Source organism: Halictus rubicundus, chromosome 6, assembly GCF_050948215.1.
Source record: "Halictus rubicundus isolate RS-2024b chromosome 6, iyHalRubi1_principal, whole genome shotgun sequence".
NCBI lineage: Eukaryota > Metazoa > Arthropoda > Insecta > Hymenoptera > Halictidae > Halictus > Halictus rubicundus.
Genome location: NC_135154.1, coordinates 5,804,729 through 5,816,977, shown reverse-complemented (window position 1 = coordinate 5,816,977; position 12,249 = coordinate 5,804,729). Strand labels below are relative to the sequence as shown.

General features: G+C 45.0%; 1 protein-coding gene across 4 annotated transcripts in view; it reads right to left on the bottom strand.

Moving 5' to 3' along the window:
• Positions 1 to 12,249, bottom strand: part of LOC143355077 (uncharacterized) — a 35,697-nt gene that overhangs the window by 11,942 nt on the left and 11,506 nt on the right. Inside the window, exon 2 of one of the 4 annotated variants that reach the window (XM_076789571.1) lies at positions 11,102 to 11,182. The exons of 2 other annotated variants lie outside the window; for them this stretch is intronic. The gene's annotated coding sequence lies outside the window, so the exon portion shown is untranslated. Of the gene's footprint in view, positions 1 to 6,976; positions 7,127 to 11,101; positions 11,183 to 12,249 lie in introns of those variants that run through there. One more of the 4 variants, XM_076789569.1, reaches the window with a different exon arrangement.

Below are 12,249 nucleotides of genomic sequence, written 5' to 3'. Positions count from 1 at the left end.
CGGTCGACAAGAGTAAACAAGCGACACCGAAGCATGTGTTTAAAGAACGACGCGAACATCATTTGACAAAAAAAGAATAGGTCCGGCGGTGCGCTCGCGCGCACGTGTCTCCGAAAAGGGGGGACATTCTAATGAATATGAAAGAGGCCTCTCCGTTAGGTCAGGTCAAGGAATAATGCATCGTTTGACTTGCATGCGGACAAGCGACAAAAGTTTCCTCCTTTTTTCCATTACGGTCTGCGTATATGGTTGCTTCACCTTGAGCACTTGGTTTCTTACGATTACGACAGCGGGCTCTCGGTAGCAATTTCTACGATAATACTTTAACGCTTCGAAAGACGCGACGCGACGCACAAAACTTTTCTATTTCTCCGGATTTTTACTCGTCCAGACCATCGACACGTTCCTTTTATTATGCTAAAATCGACCGCCCTTCTTCCCCCTTTTCCACGCCGTTCGCAGCCACATGCATATTGTACCCTGTGTTTGAACAGGGATCAGCGTCTATTTGCCTTTCAGAGGTTAATTAGAGGGGCGATTGAAATGAAATTTACGACTTTTCGGATCCTAATCCCTTCAACTGAAATTTGAAATTCTATTTCCCTCGAGGCGAAACAGGAAGTGGAAGGTGGTTGCGCGTTGCGTTCGCTTCTCGAGTTTTGTTTTATAACAAAGCGTTTGTGCTCGACTCGTCTAATTTTTACAGTTTATACGAAGCCTAAATAAGTGTTTGTAGATAACGCAACTACGAACAACTGTGAGAAAAAACGCTAGTCTACGCGACACGTTGAAGGCGCGTTTTTCATTACATTATGGATAGCTCGGACTAATAATTTTTCGATCCTAGCAAACTGTGTCCACTGTTGACGCGACACAATGATAACGGTTCGCCTCTGTTTTTCATCGATACGTTAAGGTGCTCGTTGTCTGTTTGCTCTGTATAGGTATGTGTATACCTATTACTAAAAAATTGATACTATCTGCCGCAGCGGCCTTTGACGCGCCTCGGCAATATATGGTTGCGACAATATAAATTTATAGATGCGCGTAAAAGCTCGCGACGACGCGATTACCGTTGCAAATCAAACAAACCGGCAGAAACTTGTAAGCGCGCTACCTCCCTTCGAAATTTCGCTTCACCCGTTGCGTTCGAGCTTCTTTTACTTTAATATTCATCGCGTACCGATACTCGCATCGATATAGATTCAGATTCCGATTCCACTTCCACTTCCACTTGGATTATGAGACCCTGAGAACGTTGAAACTCATTTGCAATATTTATGCGGTTATTCTTTGAATTATATATTTACGTAACATGTCGCAAGCAGGTTTCTTGAGAAGAAATGGGAAGCAATCGGTGCGTTAACGAGTACGATACTCGACCGTTTAGCATCGATAACGTTAAATTTTGTTAGGATAAAATATGAACGAATACTTGGATATCGCATCGAAGATCGATTAAACTATCCTGCGCGTTCGATAACTTTTCGGTAATTTCTTGCGCGCTCAGATCCAAACGATCTCTCTCTCTCTCTCTCTCTCTCTCTCTCTCTCTCTCTCTCTCTCTCTCTCGACGAATCGATGCGAATCGAAGCGAATCGTCGCCGAGCGCTTCGGACCGCGTATACGCGCGTCCGAGTGCAAAATACAGGAGGAAACAAAAACTCGAATAAACAGGAATAAAATTCTGGACGGCGACGTTATCCGTCCGCATAATTTCTGCTCCTGTACGTTGGCTCGTGGAAGCATAAATTTGCATAACGATACGGAGCAGAGTTCCGACTAATCGCAATAGTAGTGGCAGTTACAGTCGCAGTCGCAGTCGCAGTCGTAATCGCAGTCGCAATCGTAATCGCAGTCGCTCCCCTGAAAGTGTGCTCCCCGCGGGCGCTTCACCCCTCAATTTACACGTTACACAAGTTACTCGAACGACTGCATCGATATTATACGTCAAGATCGTAAATAAACTTCGAAATAGGTGGAGACTGTGTATTCAACGAGAGCAAACAGCGATACCGGACGCGCAGGATTAAATTCACTTTTATATGGTTTGCGGATGTGCGCCGAGGTCTTCCAGTACTAATTATAATCCCGGCAAGATAAATGACGTCAAAACTTCAAACATGGTGACGAGTCATTGGAGCACTATTAAATGTATATCGATCACTCCGGTCCGGGTGAATCACGTGCGGCAAGGACACGCGTAACCTTACTAATCCCAACGATAATTGTCCCGTCGTAGTACCGCCGTTTGAACAACAAAGGTCGATGAAACGGTTCGATCGTTCGGAGCATTCGAAAATCAAAAATACAATATACATTGTACATATTCCTGCGAGAAGGCCCTGGATTGCTCGGCGATTTATATCGAAGCGGCAAAGGTAGCGGTCGGGCCGGGTCGGGCCTGGTCGACGACGACAGTATCTACGCGCACGGTAAAAGAACCACCGATAGCGACCGTGGGAAAGGAAGCTCCTATCAATGGCTGCGTAAACGTCGACTATTCTAATCTAATCCGACAAGGGGTCCACACGATGTTCTTGTAACTTTTTCTCAAGCGCGATATTATTTAAGCTCGATAGTGAGTTGTAGATAGGGCAAACCAATTGCAGAACGATAAAACACCTGAAAAATGTTTCAAACCCGATAACAAAGGAAACATGCCAACTCGGTGTGGCACAATTTTCCTCGCAAAAATTACAAACGAAACAGGTTCGCGATCGGGGCGATTGAACCGATCAACCGCTGCCAAGCAACGTTAAGCGACGCGACGTCGAGTGCGAGCAGATGCTACTCAATATTCTAACGCGAGCTGTGTCAACGTAAACCGTAATAAAACTTCCATTACATCGTCTGTATGTGTCCACGCGCTTTGTTTTAATCGTCCGGGGCTGCGACACCGTTGCGTCGCGTCGCGTCGTGTTTCACGTACCGGTATAATGACGAAATTCAAAAGAAAAGAACGTAAACTTTGCATCGGTGTAAAAGCATAGAAAAGAAGAAAGAATTGGCAAACAACGAGCAACGAGCAACAAACGGTCAAGCAGGGAAAGAGGTCACGATAAGAACCAAAGGTTGTCCGTTCCCTCCACCTAGATACGTCACTCCAGGTATCAGGAATAACGAAGGTTCGAGCATTCAGCCGTTCGGTGCATTGTTCGTACTGCAAATATTAGCTCCAGTCTCGAGGGTACCATCGGTGTATTTCTATTCGCCGTAAAAGTCGCGTCACCCAGCAACTTCACCGTAACAAAAATCGTGACGCTCAAGTGCCGAAATGAAGAATAGCATCTGAACAAAAGGATGTTACAGACCGTAGAAGAAGCAATATCGTAAAATATATATATATATATACAGGGTGGCCCACATAACTCTGAACAGCTCAATATCTCGAAAACTATGCCATCGATTTTAAAGTTCTTAGCCTTAAATTGCATGGAACTGAAGGGCCTTTCTGACTACATAAACGTGAAGTGGCCTCCCTTCCCCTTTAACGGGGGAGGGGAGGTACCTTTATAATTTTAAATGAAACCCCCTATAAAATGTTACATATTTAGATTCTACCGGAAAAAACAAGTCAATTTTGTCTGAAACATTTTTCTGTCAGATACTTCCATGATGAGATATAACAGTTTGAAGTTTCGAGTTGTAGGTACTTGAAGCGCTCGGAAATAGCGTTAAGGAATTATACGCGCTTGAGTCCTTTGCTTATTCGTGAACAAATAAAATGTACTTTAAATGAAATGTTCAAAATGTCCACCACGGGCTTGTAAACATTTATTTACTCGAAACATCAAAGTTGTTCTAACATTTTTTAACATTTCGGGAGTCACTGAAGCGCAAGCGTCACGTATTCTTTGTTTCATATCCTCTTTTGTCGTCGGTGGTTCAAACATAACTTTGTCCTTTACATATCCCCATAAGAAAAAATCTAATGGTGTTAGATCGGGGGATCGAGGAGGCCATTGACGAGGTCCCCCGCGACTTATCCATTTGTTCCCAAATTTTTCGTTCAAAAATTGCCTGGTGATGATTGCGAAATGTGGAGGAGCGCCGTCTTGTTGGAACCACATTTCTCTTCTAACGTGCAGTGGCACATCTTCCAAAAGCGCAGGCAAATGATTTTTTAAGAAATCACAATAACTTGCAGATGTTACAGTTTCTTGAAAAAAATAAGGTCCAATCACAAAATCTCCTATTAGGCCACACCAAACATTTAAAGACCATCGATGTTGAAAGGGAACACATCGCATCCAATTTGGGTTTTCCACGGCCCAATAATGCAGATTATGTCTATTTACATGCCCTGAATTCATAAAAGTGGCCTCATCCGAAAAAAGTATTTTGCACAAAAAGTCATTTTCCACAACACCCTGCAGCCACTCACAAAATCTTACGCGGTGATCGTAACCTGCTATCGAAAGCTCTTGTGATAAAACCATGTGATATGGATGATACTTTTGCCGTTTCAAAATTCGTTGAATTGATGAACGACTAATATGTGATGTTTGTGCAAGTGTACGTTGACTAATATGAGGATTTAATGTAATTGCAGCAAGAATACTGGCACTATTATTTTCATTAGTGACAGCTTTACTAAGCCGCTTTTCTAAATTATGAAATGTTTCTAAATTATGAAGCGCGTATAATTCCATAACGCTATTTCCGAGCGCTTCAAGTACCTACAACTCGAAACTTCAAACTGTTATATCTCATCATGGAAGTATCTGACAAAAAAATGTTTCAGACAAAATTGACTTGTTTTTTCCGGTGGAATCTAAATATGTAACATTTTATAGGGGGTTCCATTTAAAATTACAAAGGTACCTCCCCTCCCCCGTTAAAGGGGAAGGGAGGCCACTTCACGTTTATGTAGTCAGAAAGGCCCTTCAGTTCCATGCAATTTAAGGCTAAGAACTTTAAAATCGATGGCATAGTTTTCGAGATATTGAGCTGTTCAGAGTTATGTGGGCCACCCTGTATATATATATATATACATACAATTTAATTGTTTAATGTTGCTTCAACATCAAAGGTCATTAGCAACACGGTACATTTTCTTACAATATATTATACATATTTGTATCCTTGATATACTTGGCAAGACCGGCGATATACTCCTTAGAACTTAACAGAATGGGTAAGGATCTAGGCAACTTAGCATTTTTCCTTTCATTCTCATATTTTTTGCATTCTATTATTAGGTGATTTATGTTAATTGGTACTTTACATATATCGCAGATCGTATTTTCTTTCTTATTTAACAAAAATGAACGGGTTATTTCTGAGTGCCCAATTCTGATTCTAGAAATTGAAGTTTGAATTTGACGATCTACCGGACTTGGAAATTTGTATATCTGTCTCGTCAACGTTCGTCAACCTTTTTATCCCCTCTTTATTTCCTTTTTCGTGTTTCCAATATTCTCGTTTTCCAATACGGTTTCAATTGTATCGCCTGCCACACGTTTCCATGGCGCGGCCGATCGATGCCAGAAAGTTGTTCGGACCCCGATCCGTTAATTTCGAGAGGGAAATATATAATAATGTTCTACTGGAAATTGTCGCGGAACGTTCATCGGAGGGATTACCTTTATATATTTAACGTTTAATTCTTGGCATGGAGGTTGCCGCAGACTCGACTATACGGTCCGTCAACGTACACAATTGCACGACTGTTTTCTTGATCGGTTTTCCGATGCGTAGCTACCAGCCACGTCCATTATGTTTCACGAACGTTCGGCTCGCGACAATTTTAACTCGGTGCAAATTGCAAATATCGTCCCTATATTTTTGTATGTTCAATTTCCCAGTGAATACAGATTATATGTACACCGCTCGAGGAAAGTGTTTTGTCTGTTCCGAAGGTTCGAAGGCCTAGCTTTGCTCTACCACCAACGACACTAACCGACGTCGCCTATGGAAAATCTTTGTACGCGTCGTAATACCTAATCGTAAACGTTGAAAGGACAAACGTAAAGCAAATTGCGAAGCGAGATGCATTTTTGCTGTCGCTGTAATTTGTAAGAATTTGAAATATTATTTTCCTTAAAATCAGTTTTATCAAGATTCGAATCGACGAAAATCTTTCTCGTGTTCTACGGATAAGAAAAGACTACAAACCATTCTGATTTTTCAGACAATTACAGTAAACGTTGTCAAAGGCGACGTCTCGAACGAAAGCGAAGGAGGTTACAGTTTTTGCGATAATTATGAAACGAGGTTGGCACCCGTCGATTGTGCGAGCACGCGTGCGGTATTTTAGATTGACATGGAAAGCTCTCGTACCCGTGCCCGTACCCTGTACCCGTACCCGTACCCGTACCGCGGCAGGCCGCCATTGCATGCGCGTAGATACCTGCGCCGGTACTAATAGCTAGCGTAATGAATTTTTCTACGGACAGAGCTTTTCGATGAATCTCAAAGTCGGCGGCTGCACTCTGAAAATGCAAACTTTCAAGTCGGAAAGGTCGATGTTTTTTGCCACGGCGAAAACGCGTTATGAAATGTGCGCAGGGAAAGTTTCATCGTATTACCGCGGTTGGTCCGCCATAATCTCTGAAAACTTTGTTCTCAGGATTTTATAGAAAGTATAAAAACACCGGCGGAATTTAATATCGGCCAAAGTTACACGAGCGCGAGATGAATTCTTCGAGATTCATCTGGAAGGTGATTGCTCGGCTTAATATCGGAATAATAAAAGTTCGGACGGTATCCGTGGCCAAGAACTCTGACGAATGACACCGCGAGCGATTCGGAAACTTTGTTGAAAAAACAGAAAAATCAAAAGGGAGGAAATCATTGAATCTTCGATGCGGCGACTTCTGCGAATCTGGGACAAGAAAAGTTCTTGCGACGAGAGCGGGAGCGAGCAAGGCTGAAAGTTTCGTTGGAAGAACGCGCCAGTTCTGCCCTGTTATCTTGGTCGGGAACGCGCTGAATATTAACTTCTGAGTATCTAACGCGAGTTACGGTGTACCTTTTCTGTCCATGATGGTAATATCCTCCGGTATCGCGAGAAGAGACTACTCGGAAAGGCTAGAGGTGAAAGAAGACGAACAACTGGAAGAACGCGACGATGGGAAACCACGGCTCTCGTCTCGTCTCCTCTCGTCTCCTCTCGTATCGTCTCGTCGCAAACTCACTTGTCGCTTTGCTGACTAATCGCCGAGACGGGCTCCTTTCTGGCTCGCGATCGTGTGTCCTCGAACACTCGAGCAAACGTTAACCGCATCGGTTCGCGAAATTCAAGAGACAAAATCGGTGTCGGTCCCTCGCTCGCGCGTTCGTAAAGCCGACAGCGACCGATGCCGGATTGAACGAGTCTAATTCGAACATTCGTGTTCGTTCAGAGAATTGCAGCTTGTCCTCGACGTGGAACCAGAATGACGGGGGGCCAGGGCCTGGGCCTGGTCTCTGGTCCGGAGTCTCGAGTCGAGTGTCCCTCTTCTCTGTTTCGTAATTCCTGGGTAAACAATACACCGCCGAAAATACACATCGGTACGCGTGAAAGACCTTAACGAAACTCTGGTTCCGTTTCAGGGAAACCCCCTCCGAAAGGTTGGGCAACGGACAAGACGATGCTTTCGGCCGAGCTTCGCATCGATCAGAAACGACACGAAACGAAAAAGCGGCGACCCGATCTCCGTAAAGAACCGCGTTGTCCCCGTGCCCATGTTATCGGCAGAAAGAAACGTGTTTGCAACTCGAAGAGCGATTGCGCGTTTCTTAACTTGACGGGTAAAAAATGCATCAAAATGCAGGTTGTCGGATGCGACGCGATAGAACGCGACGTCTGATACATAATTTGCAATGCTGTTACGAACGTCTCACCAGTTGTTCTTGATCTTTGGTCCGCGTCATTGTGTCAAAAAAGGCACTCGCCTGCACTCTTCCTATGAATGGAAACATACATATATGGCACAAGGCGAGGTTACACCGTGAAAGTACCTACGGCGTTAGGAACACAAACACATCGACGGCTGCTCCGAGACGACAATTATATTTCTACACGTGGAACGAACAGGTACTCCGGTTGAACATTCGGAAAAACCGCGCAAATCTATCGACATCGATGTCGACATCGTGTTACCAAAACCTATAATAGTCATAGCATTTATCGTGGACTCGATAACGGGCAATACGTACTTTTCGTCATGAATATGAAATACCGACAACAATACCGATTCTCCGTGTTCGCAATGTACCTAACTTGGCTGTTTGAACGTTCCGATGGTTATTTTAAAGTCTAATGCGGGTCATTTCCAATGTTATCGGTTATTTCATCCATAAAACCGGACAGGTATAGTGTCGGTGTCGCACCGAGATTGCCAGAGCGCACGATGACTTTGCATTTGCATCTTGTCAGAGGCTGCGACTGGCGATTGGCGACTCGCGATTCGCGATTCGCGACTCTCGACACTGTTGCGTCACGCCGCGCCTCGCCGGTGATGGCCAAAAATTTGCCTTCGGACAACGGAAACGAGACAGTATCGCGTCGAACCTTGCAAATTTACCACGTTGAAAGGCCAGCGTATTTTTCTTGGCTATTTTTTTCCATTGCCGTCGATGCTATCAATTTCGTGGACTAGCGTGCGACGAACAAACAATACTCTCCAAGGCCGAAAATTCTAGCGCATATCTAAAGGTTTCGTACAGTAGATAACCATTATCGCTCGCGGCTGAATTTTTATTTTCGAGCGGCTTAGATAGCGGCGCATCGGCCGATCGCATAACCGCTAATAAATCTGCATACGAAAAACCGGCTTTCGCAAGCCTCCTCGTTGTCGGAGGAAATACAATCGATTCTTTCGAGCGGCGTGCCAATAGTTCACCGTGCGTTTCCGACTTCAAAGTTCGAAGTTCGAAGTTTCAATCAATATTTTCGCCGTGTTCGTCGGAAGAGGTTGCTCGAGCACAGGTTAGTTGGACCAGGGATGTTCGATTCCGATTCGATTCTTTGGGCGACAGGATCGATCGTTTTAATCCATTCTCCACGCCTAGGTCTTTTTGCTTTTGGCAGTAAGAGCAGACTGTGCAGTAGCATTCGTTCGCGTTGGGATTTTCGATTGTTCGGCAGAGAAACGATTCTCGAAGAGAACCGAATGGACGGTTCACGAAAGAGTCGTGTTGGACAGTCTGCTCCTCTACTACCGCTACTAAAAAAGAGAAAGAACAAAGAAAACTCAAACGCGGAAGAAAGAATCGAGCATCCCTTACCTGGCCTCGACCTCTTCTTCGTCGATGACCTCGCACGTTCGTCCCCTCTTTAGTTTGAGATTTTCGCGCAACCGCCGAACGACTCGGTGAAACTTCAAATCGAATATATGGAAGGCTAGCCGTTTTCCGATGCGAGCACACCACCACCACCAACACCGACACCGACACCGACACCGACACCGACACCGATTACGTAAAGGGAAACGCGACCGTAGCGACCGCGTATTTCAATCGAGCCGAGTTTTCTTTTTGCGTTTCGAGTTCAAAAGCCAAACGAAAAATTGCCAAGCAACCGAAATTTCTCTATAAGTCGACCAGGGTTCCCGTAAGTTTACATCTCTAAGAACCTCTCGTTCGACGAACGTTACCGGACTGCGGAACAGGTAACGTGCTTATACACTCGCATGGAAATCTTGAAATCTTCCGGAACCGAAGAAGATCAACCTTGCGAATTCACGAGTAAAATCGGACGATCGGGCGTCGGCGTCGGCGTCGCGGCGAAAAAATTATCGTACCAGATGAGGTCGCTCTGCGGTTCGCGGTGCCCTGGTAATTTCATTCTCTGTTCCGCTACCGTGAAACGGTAACGCGGCTGCTGTCCGATTTGGTTCGCGTCTGCCGCCATTTGCCAGAAAGTTTAGCGCATTCGTTGTTCGTCCGATCGAATCTTATTCTGGAAAACTTGATTTTGGTATTTCGCGCAAAGAGCCGCAATTACGTTTCTTCTACATTTTGTCAAAGTAGAATTTCGTTATCGTTATCTTATCGTTATCAAAGTTGCTAAGAAGTTGTAATCGAAACGATTTTTACAATTTACTTTCTCGTTCGAGGATACCTGTCTAATGTATCTAGCAGTTGTTCGCAATTCGTGTAGTTGGTAGGCGGTCGCAGTAATGGCGCGCGCGGTGGTTCGCTGGCGACGGAGCAGTCGTCAGCACCTCAAAATAAATAACGCCGCAACTTTTTCCAGTCCCTTTTCTCGGGAGAAAATATCTCGGTGTTAATTTACTCGAGTTTACAGCATTCCGTGCGTTGCGCGTTTCAATTCACGCCTAACTCGCGAGTTTCTCCGGTGTGTTCCTGCGCGGCCAACGAGCATCGACGGCGCTAGAACACCTTTCCATTGTGTCTGTCCGACCAGCAGGTACTTACTCTTCTCGTTCGCGTTTCGTTTCAAACTCCTCCTATCCCCGAGTAAGATTTCATCTTGGAAATCAACCTTTATTAGACGAGACAACGATTCGAGAGCGTTTCTTCTTCTTCTTCGTCTTCCACCTCTTTCTGTTCCTCTTCCGTAGAATTGTCGCTACGTGTCGCTCTGAAAAAGTCGTCGCAAGATCCAAGAACAAAAGGAATTCGCAATTCTTCTTCTCACTCTTCTTTTGTCCTAAAGCGTTTTATCGAATAGGTTTGAGAAATTCACGAAGGAGTACGCGCGCGCCTCTTGCGTCAACCGGCCGGCCGCCATTTTCTTCTGTCCACGCACTCTGAACTTTATACGCATACGCGATGGTCGCGCACGTTAAGCGGTGGTGGGCTGTTCGCATCGCAGCTTCCTTCTATAGAAAACGAAGGAAAAATATCTAGCTCGGTTCGCGATCGTGGACCGGTAGCACGACGATCACGCGATGCTTTTGTTGCGCAACCGGATCGTTGGACTAAGACCTTGATTACGTTCGCACCTCCTCGGATACTTTTATATCTTTCTCAACATCGAAACCTATCCGATCTTCGATTTTCCTATTTACCGAGGACTCTTCCACGGAGAAGCTCGAACGAAAGCGTCCATTCGAAAACGGCAAAGATTCGATCGAACGCAACGATACTGTTGCGTCACGCGCTCGCTATGAAATCCGTTCTGGTCTCCAAGATCGACGTTACCTACATTAATCGTCGGATAGTCGCATTGAACGCGTCGACGCGTCCGTTTCAGTTTCAGTTCGTTCGTGTCGCGTTGTCTCGATTTCTGGAAAAACAATGACTCTTTGAAAAGTTATGATAAACAGCCTTCCTTCTAAGCACTACACGATGTCGTTCCGCGATGTTCAAAGTGGCAGCCAGGTTAATTATGCTCGTAGCACCCGTTGGCTCGATCCGCGTTGTTCGCTTTATCGAACAGCGATAACTCGTTCGTTCGTTTCGAACGAACGAGGAAAGGATACTGCTCGTGGAACGATAAAAATCTAGCGCGTTCGAAACGACAAACATAACTAGTCACGTGACCCTGCGCTACCTATTGCCTGCACTATTACCTGCAGATTCAGAACTATCGACCGAGGGGTTAAAGTACAAGGATCGATTTAATTAGCTGGCAACTAATACACGCTCGCTTCGCCCGTGGCGTTTTATATTTACCACTGTTTTGTGCCGTTTTAATCGCGAGAATTCAAATCACCTATAATTTCTCTTCTCTCGCTTCCGATTACCCTCTCCGAGCGATTACCAACGTCGTTTCTCGCATTGGAACACACGACAAACATTTTCCCAGCAAGAACAGAAAAAAAATTACCGAGTTTCGAAGTGGTGGGTCGTGTCTTATTCGGTATGCGCGCCCATTACCATGCCAAAGATAAAACTGCACCGCGAGCTTATCGAGCGGTCAGCGTAACTTTTGCAATCAAAATTAGTAGAACGAACGTCGCGGCTATCCACGTGGTTAATCGTTCGACGCATTTGTCAAGCGTGTACCTAATCGTAGAAATTCGTCCTTCGCGTATTATCTCCACCGATAAACGTGCTCGCTTCATTTTCTACCGTAACGAACGCGCGTTTGTTCTTTTGCGTTATACGACCGGAGAATAAGAATAAGACGATTTCTTTCGTTGAACGTTCGTCTTTCTCGCTCTGATCAGACTCGATCGCTACATGACTATGTAGCTTGGCAATTTTTGTCGCGTTCTATGCTCTTTCCGCGGTTCAGTCTGTCGATGAATATTTTGTAACGCTGACGCGGACGTACATGAACCAACCGAAAAACCGAATCGCGGAGAAACGCGAGTCTACGTCTCGATAACGTAAAACCGCAAAGCGTAT